The sequence below is a fragment of the Dipodomys merriami genome, unplaced genomic scaffold (genome assembly GCF_024711535.1).
Source record: "Dipodomys merriami isolate MVZ:Mamm:240054 unplaced genomic scaffold, mDipMer1.0.p SCAF_674, whole genome shotgun sequence".
Lineage (NCBI taxonomy): Eukaryota > Metazoa > Chordata > Mammalia > Rodentia > Heteromyidae > Dipodomys > Dipodomys merriami.
The window spans coordinates 114,330-122,500 of NW_027206262.1; positions in this window are offsets into that span (position 1 = coordinate 114,330).

Sequence of the window (8,171 nt, forward strand, 5' to 3'; positions counted from 1 at the left end):
CAGCCCAGGCAGGAGAGTCTATGATATTCTTTTCTCCCATAAACCACCTCCCCAGCACCAAAAAAAAAGCCAGATGTGGTGCTGTGGCTCAAGTGGTATAGCCTCAGCCTTGAGTAAAAAAAGCTCAGGGATGACACCGAGGCCCTGAATCCAAGCCCTAGGACTCACAAAAAAATAAAATAAATGAATAGTGGGCACCTGTTACGTTACTACCAAAATGGATGGATTCAGTCTTCTCTCTGGTACTTGTATCCAAAGGTAAGGGGCTTCCCTTGATGCTCCTCTAAACCTCTCCTTCTGTCTATTATCTCTCCCAGCTTGAGCTGCAGGATAGAATTCAGGTCATCCCTCTTGTTATGACCTTAAGTACCATTCCCTACCTTCCCTCCTTGGGATGGGGATCCTGGATTTACTCACTACTGGGAGGATGAGGCACTGAGGACATGGGAGTAAGTATCCCTGAAACTCATACTCGCACACACAAACTCACCTAGGCCAACCAGAGTAGCCTTTTTCAAAGATACTTTATCTCCTTGGACTAACTGAACTAGTAGAGGAACTTGATCCCCTGTAAATGACTATTTTAACTAGGGCTTGCTAGTTGACATGAGATAAACAGAAGCTCAAAAGAAAGGCTCTGGTGCCTGTCACCTCTGGCTCAGGCTCATGCCTGACATCCTGGCTACTCGGGAGGCAGAGATCTGAGGATCAAAGATAGAAGCCAGCCATAAGCTGGAAAGCTAGTGAGACTCTACTCTCCATGGAATCACCAAAAAGTTAGAAGTGGAGCTGTGGCTCAAGTAATAGAGCACCAGCATTGAGCACAAAAACTCAAAGAGACAGCTCCCAGATCCTCAGTTCAAGCCCACATAAAGAAATGGTCCCTTGTGTGCCCCAAGACTGCCTGAGCCTCTAGTGCTCTCTTCCGAAGTGTGATACAGTACCGGTCTCTGGGTAGTGTATCAGAGACTTCAGAAATTGGGTGGTAAAAGCCAGACCTTCTCCTTTGTGCTCTTTGAACACACACCAGCTGGTAGGCAGAGCTTGACAAGGCCAGCAGCCTGCAGAGCAGAGAAGATCCCTCTCTGCCAGGGTGATTGGAGCAGGCTTCTTAGAGGCAGCACTTGAAAGGGGGTCTTGCTTAACAAGAAGGATCTGACAGGAAGCACAGAGAACAAAGATGCGGTAGATAAAGGACAGCATAGCTGAGCATGTTCATTTCTAGCAAGAGCTAGTGGTGAAAAACTCAGTAAAGATGTGCAAGTCTGTCCCGAGACAGGCCCAAGGTGTCACAGAAGATCAGCTATCTAACATTGGGATTGTCTCTTAGCAGTAGTGAGCTCGCCTAGCACACAGGAAACCCTGGGTTTGATTCCTAGGTCCCGCATACACAGAAAAAGCCGGAAGTGGCACCATGGCTCAGGTGGAAGGGCACTTGCCTTGAGCAAAAGTAGCTCTGGGACAGCACCTTGGCCCCAAGGTCAAGCCCCAGGACTGTCAACATATAACAGCACTCCAAGGGACCTGGATGACAGGTGGATGGCCATGCCCTGTAGCTCTTAGTAAATCCATCCATGCTTTCTGTCTCCTTTGACAGAGGGGATTTGGACACTCCTGCTCTGGGCACACCTGGACCTGGTTATCAGCAACCCTCCTAATGTCTTCCACCTGGATATGGAGTAGCTGGCCCCAGAAATCCTCAGGTACTTGTTGGTAGGGGCGGGGGATACAGGGCATCCCCCAGATTTCCTAGTGGGTCTGATCTGCCCCAGATGACCAGGCCATCCAGAGGAGGTGGATGGGAGCTTAGAAAGGACTAGTGATGTGAAGGGAGCCCTTTAATGCCCATGGTCCTACCCAGATTCCAAGCCTCAATTTGCTTTCCCTGAGGGAGGTTAAAGAGTGTCTAGGTGGTACTGTCTAGCAGAGGACTAGGTGGAAATTCTAAAGAATGAGAGACCATAAGCCCTGTGCTGGTGGCTCACACCTGTCATCCTGGCTACTTGGGAGATTGCAATCCAGAGGATCTTATTTCCCAGCCGAGGCAGGAAAGTCCCATGAGAGTCTCATCTCCAACCTCCAACGGGAAGTGGGCCATGGTTCAAGTGGTAGAGCAAGTGGCTGAATCTGGGCGATGCCAGTGGCTCACAACTGTCATCCTAACTACTCAGGAGGCTGAGATCTGAGGATCAGAGTTCAAAGTTAGTGTGGGCAAGAAAGTCTGTGAGACTATCTTCAGTGAACCACCAGAAAACCTGAAGTGGCGCTCTGGCTCCAGTGGTAGAGCGCACACCTTCAGCTGAAGAGCTGAGGGACTGTGTACAGGCCCAAAGTTCAAACCTTATGACCGACAACCAAAAATAAGGTGGCTGAGTTTTCTTCATAGTGTTGTGTACAGTAGGAAATGCTATGCTGTGTGCCATTCCAGATGTGTGAGAGGCTCTGAGTTTTGTCTACACTTGGTCTGAGGACAATAGTGCCATCTGCTCGGGGTTTGGGATATTCATGTGCTTAGGGACAGCTGAGGCCTTGGGCTACCCGTTTTGTGTGTGTGTGTGTGTGTATGTGTGTGTGTGTGTGTATTTTTCCCTCATCTTTCTCTGTCCACTTCCTGAGTGCCTGTCTGCCTATTCCTAACTAGTATGGTGCCCCTCCTCCATGGCAACCTTGCCTTTAGCCCCCTATTAGGATCTATAATGAGTCCTAAATTGCCAGAGACCTGAATATTCCAGCTTTTGTTTGGGGCCCAAGTTCTACTGTCCATATCTTTGTTCACTTCCAGAGGATTCTGGATCAGCAGGGCCAGCTGGCTTATGTTCTTCCCTGACTCTGGGGGGGCAAGGTCAGTCGTCATGCGATGTCCTGTCCTTTTCTTCAGCTGGGCCTCTGGCTGCACATCCTACTCCCAGCAGGCTGGCAGTGGAGTAGAGGAAGGGTGGTTGCCAGTGGCTCTGGCCAACTCGAGCTTGATGGATGACTGAAGGCTGACCCAGCAAGGATGATCAGGGGCTACATGGGAGGTGAGGCCAAGGTGGCTTGGAAGTATTGGTCGATATCTTGTCGCAGGCAAGTCTATCTTCTGGCCCTAGCAGGGCCTCTGAGGTCCTTCTAGACTATTCCAGATGTCCAGAAAACAGAGGCACAGATTTTGAGCTCTAGCACAAGGGAATTGGGGGATGAGAGACTGGTTTGGCCAGTACCTCAATGTTCTGGGGCATTATCCTTGACCTGGCTATGTCCTCCTTGTGTAAGTTCACTTCTTAACCCAGTGCTGGCCACACACTGGCCACTTGTGCTGTGGAAGTGGCAGGAGCGGAAGTGAGATCTAGAATGACCAAAATCTGGATTTATGGCTTGATTGGAGTGCAGGATGTCTTTTAAAAAAATCTTAGAGCTAGAACTCAGACCTTGGCACTGCTCCTGAGCTTTCTTTGTTTAAGGCTAACACTCTAACACTTGAACCACAGCTCACCTTTCATCTTTTTTAGTAGCTTAGCAGACAGAAGTGTCTCACATATTTTCCTGCTTGGGTTGGCTTCAAGTTGCCACCCTAAGAGCTCAGCCACTTGAGTAACTAGGATTGCTGGTATGAGCCACTGGCATCTGCTAAGGATGTGTGTATGTGTGTGTGTGTGTGTTGTGTGTGTGTGTTTGCATGTGCAAGTCCTGTGGTTTACCAGTCCTGTGTGTTTACCAGGGCTTGAACTCAGAGCCTCCGTGGTATGCTTTAGCTTGTTTGCACAAGGTTGGTGCTGTACTACTTGAACTACAGTAGATCTGCTACCCATCTTTTTGGTGATTTATTGGAGATAAGAGTCTGCCCAGGCTAGCTTTGAATCTTGATTGATCCTCAAGACTCAGCCTTGAATAGCTAGGATTATAAGCATGAACCACTGGAACCCAGCTTCAAGGCTGTGTTTTCATAATCTCTTCTGTTCTAACAGTTATCTTCTTGCCCTGGCCTAGTTCTCTGACCTGCACATCAGCTCCCAGCAGCCCCTGACTGTATGAAGAACATAAAGCTCAAATCTGATCCCAATTCTTTTTCCTCAGGGAAAAGGTTATGTTTCATCTGAAGCCAGGGTTAGGAGGGGTAGCTGTAGATGGGTGCTCAGCTAGAGAGAGGTAGTCTGTTTAAGCCAAGAAAGAAACTGTGGCCAGATGGTAATAGCTCATGCTCTCATATTCCTAGCTCCTCAGAAGTCTGAGATATGAGGATTGCCATTCAGAGGCAGCCCAGCTAGAAAAGTCTGTGAGACTCTCTTCTGCAAATAACCACCCAAAAGCTGGAAGAAAAGCTGTGGCTTAATTGGTAGAGTGCTATCCCTGTATGAAAAAAGTGAGGGACAGACCCTGAGATCAAGCCCTAGTCCCAAGATCCTTATGCGCACACTCACAGATACACACACACACACACACACACACACACACAACACATACAGGAAGGTGGTTATGATGAGCTGAACTAGAACCGGGGCAGTCTTGAGGCATAGTCACAGTAAACTCTCAAGAGATACATCCATGTACAGGGCCACAGGACCATGGCAAGGACAGTACGGATGCTTGTTTGTAGTTGGCCCATGATTGCAGACCTTTATCTGCCCCTGAGCACTAGTGAGGAAAGCAAGCCTCTGACCCCTGGAACTCCAGGGACAGTGGCTGCTACAAGCAGCAACCAGCCAGCTGTGAATTCCTGAGACAAATTCACACTCTTGTGATACCCGCATGAGTGGGCATTACCTGGTGTGATATCCTGCAGCTTCTGCCCCTCCTGGCCCAGAACCTTGGTCTGAGATGCCAATTTACTGCTCAGATATACATTACACCCACGATAGATGCCATTCTGATTATCTCTATGCCCCAACGCTCAACCCTTCTCTGGTACTGTCGCTTGCTCTATAGGTAATGGCCTCCAAATAGGCTGCTCTCAAGACTTGTACTACACCTAGACATTGGGAGTCACTCAGTGGCCCACTGGAAAGTACTCTGCCTAGAGCAACAGAGGGAGGTCCAAGCAAGCCAGGTGTTGGTCAGGGGCTTGAACTCTGGGCCTGGGCCCTGTCCCCAAGCTCTTCAGCTTACCATTTGAGCTACAGAGCCACTTCCGGTTTTCTGGAAGTTCCTTGGAGATCAGAATCTCCATAATTCCTGATTGATCTGGCTTTGAACTGTGGTCCTTACATCTCAGCCTGCTGAGGAGGTAGGAGGACAGGTGTGAGCCACCGGTGCCCAGCTGATCTGGCCTTTCACCACAATAGACTAGGAGCTCCTGAAAGCTTTTCTTTATTTTATCTGTGCCAGTATGCGGGCTTGAACTCAGGGCCTGTACTCTGGTCTCTTAACATTTTCCCTCAAGCTTAGCAGTCTACCACTTGAGCCACAGCTCCATTTTGGGCTTTTGGTAATTAATTAGCAAGAGTCTCACTAACTTTCTCCCTGAGCTGGCTTGACCCACAATCTCTATCTCAGTCTCCTGAGTAGCTAGGATTTACAGGGGTTGAGCCACCACTGGCATTGGGCTAGAAGCTTTTCTTAAGCAAGCATTCTTCCCTGTGTTTGCCTTGACTCTTCCATGCAAAGGAGGTCTGAGGGTCAGGAGCTGTGAAAAATAAGCTTCTAGCTACAGGAAATGGCTGGGGTACCTGGTAAAAAGCAAGCCAATCTTCCCCCTGGGCCCCATGCTGGGACCCGACCGTGTACCCTACTTTTGACTCAAGTACAAACCTTGACCCAGCCTTGAATGTCCTTCCAGACTTGTTTGAAACCACAGAACCTTCATCCCACCCACACCATCTGCTCTACACCACATCTCAGGACCTTTGCCCATGTTGGACCTTCTGCCTGAGACCCTCTCTCCTGAATCCACATCTTAGAACTCCTGTGGAATTTGGCACTGGTTATATCACCTCGTGGAGCAAGTCTTTCCTTCCCTTCTCCCTCTTTTTTTTAATATTGAGGTGCTAGAGATGGAACTTTTGCAGGCTGACTGGCAAATGCTCTATCTTGGTGTGTGTATGTTGTGTGTGTGTGTGTGTGTGTGTGTGTGTGTGTGTGTGTGTGTGTGTGTGTGTGTGCATGTGCATGCCAGTCCTGGGGTTTGAATTCATGGCCTGGATGCTATCCTATCCCTGAGCTTTTGTGCTCAATGCTAGCACTCTACTACTTGGGCCACAGCTCTATTTCAGGCTTTTTGGATGCTTAATTGAAGAAAAGTGTCTCATATAGACTTTCCTGCTTGCAATTGAGATCCTCAGATCTCAGCCTCCTGGGTAGCTTACAGGGGTGAGCCACCAGCACCTGCCATCTACCCTACCTCTTACCTATAACCTCGGTCCTCCTCTGAGTCCCAGAAGAATATGTCTCACCAGGCTCACTTCTTTGCCAGTCTTTGGGCTTGAACTCAGGTTCTGGGCATGTTTCTGAGCTTCTTTTGCTCAAGGCTAGCACTCTATCACTTAAGCCACAGTGCCACTTTTGGCTTTTTCTGTTTGTGTGCTACTGAGCAATCAAACCCAGGGCATAGTGCATGCTAGGTAAGCACTCTACCACTAAGCCACATTCACAGACCAAGGCTCACTTCTAACAGGAATTATGAGGGTGAGATTGATTGGCATACCCCTTTCGGCATAGATATTGCTGATTATTTCTTATCTTTGCCAAGATTTGGGACCAGCCTGTGACTCAACAATGAGGAATGATAAATGAGTGATAGCCACCATGACCCAGAGGTCTAGTCTCACATTCTACAGAGGGATAGAGAATATGGAGCCAGAAACTTTGACAACTCCTGCAGTGTAGGTACTGTGGTCTCCCTGGAGGCAGTGGCTGGCTGCTAGGTGTCGCATCAGGCTTCATTTATTAAATGGCAGAAAAGGATGCTATGTTCAAGCTTCTGGCTCAGACTTAGTACAATTCAAGGCTTGTCCCAGCTTGCCCAGGTTGGAGATCTGGGCATGGGCAACCTGCTGAATACCCTTCATCCATCCATACATATGGAGTTATCTTTTTGGGGCGGGGACAGTTCCGTGTTTGTACTATGAGCCTAGATCCTGTCCCTGAGCTCTTTTGCTCAAAAGCAGTGCTCGGCGATTGACCACAGCCCAGTTCATGTTCGTTTGTTTTTTTTCCTGTGATCTCTTAGAAATAAGAATGTCTTGGACTTTCCTGTCCTGGATGAATTCAAATTGGCCTTCTCTATATCTCAGCCTCCTGACGAGTTAGGATTACAGGCAGGAGCCCCTGGCTCCTGGGTTTCTTTTCTTCTTGTTCTTTTTTGTAATCATAACAATCTGAAATCTTCACGCTGTCATTCTAATGGTTTGCATTATAAGTAAACTACCCAAGCCTGGAGTTCGAATGCCAAGACTGCCAACCACAAATTGAAGGTGATCCTGACAAACTCATTCCTATTCATGTGAATGCTAATGGAATGCTATAAAAGTAATAATTAAATTTGCAATTAATTCATGATTCTATTTTAGAATGCCACATAAAAATTATTAGATTTATATCTTCCATTCTAGCACCATGGTATGATTCCCCTAATGGAAGTTATTGACTAATTTTTAATTAATGCTTTTATAAGTATTCAAACGTGATACTTCATTAAATGGAGGCATAATTTGATAATTAATAATTGGTTATTATATATAATTTAATATTCTCACATTCCCTCTCTCTCTGCATATATATATATATATATATACACGTCTATCTATCTATCTATCTATCTATCTATCTATCTATCTATCTATCTATCTATCTATGTTGGGTACTCCTGTGGCTTGAATACAGGTCCTCAGAACTTTCTGGCAGTTCAGGTTGCTACAGGATTGTGTGCTAAGTCTGTGACCCCATTTAAGGATTGGCCATTGTAGGCTATAAGTTGAAATCCAAGAATGTCCAAAAATATATTCGTGGAGTAAGAAGCCAATTTTGCCACATATTTTTTCCTTTTCTGTGAAAGTCTTGGGTCTCAGTATGATGTTTAATCCATATGCAAGTATATCCTATGTGATATGATGTAATAAAAGAACTGTTATATGTGTAATAATACTAAATAAATAAGGGTAATAAGCATCATATGCACTAAACCCATGTATGTAAATAGATCTCATATATTAATATTATTTTTTCCAGTGCTGGGCTTCATTTCAGGCTCTGGAAACTGG